We start from the raw sequence: 283 nt of genomic DNA, 5'->3' as shown, positions 1-283 counted from the left end.
GCCCGCTCTCCCCCGCCTTCTCCTTCTCCCAATGAGCCCAACTGGGCGCTGGGAGCTGCCGCCGCTCTGCCCGCTGCCTGACTCTGTCCGCCCCGCCATTGGCTTGAAATCCACAGGATTTCAGCCCATGGCTTTCCCCTGCGACCTGCCTTGTTTATTTAGATAGAGAAGATGAAAGATGCTGGATAGAAGGATGGGTAAGAGATTGATAGGTCTCCTTTTCTTCTTTTTTTTTTCTTTCTCTTTCTCTCTCTCTTTTTTTTTTACTACTAATTTACAAGCA

The 283-nt window shown here is 49.5% G+C and overlaps 1 long non-coding RNA gene across 1 annotated transcript in view; it reads left to right on the top strand.

The window, feature by feature from the left end:
* Window positions 1-6: 6 nt before the first annotated feature.
* Window positions 7-283, top strand: part of LOC106728097 — a 9580-nt gene continuing 9303 nt past the window's right edge. The window contains exon 1 of the long non-coding RNA XR_001364349.1: window positions 7-197. This is a non-coding gene — a long non-coding RNA (uncharacterized LOC106728097). The remainder of the gene's footprint in view (window positions 198-283) is intronic.

This window comes from Myotis brandtii, unplaced genomic scaffold (genome assembly GCF_000412655.1).
Source record: "Myotis brandtii unplaced genomic scaffold, ASM41265v1 scaffold535, whole genome shotgun sequence".
In the NCBI taxonomy this organism is placed as follows: Eukaryota; Metazoa; Chordata; class Mammalia; order Chiroptera; family Vespertilionidae; genus Myotis; species Myotis brandtii.
This window is presented reverse-complemented; position numbering and strand designations above follow the sequence as displayed.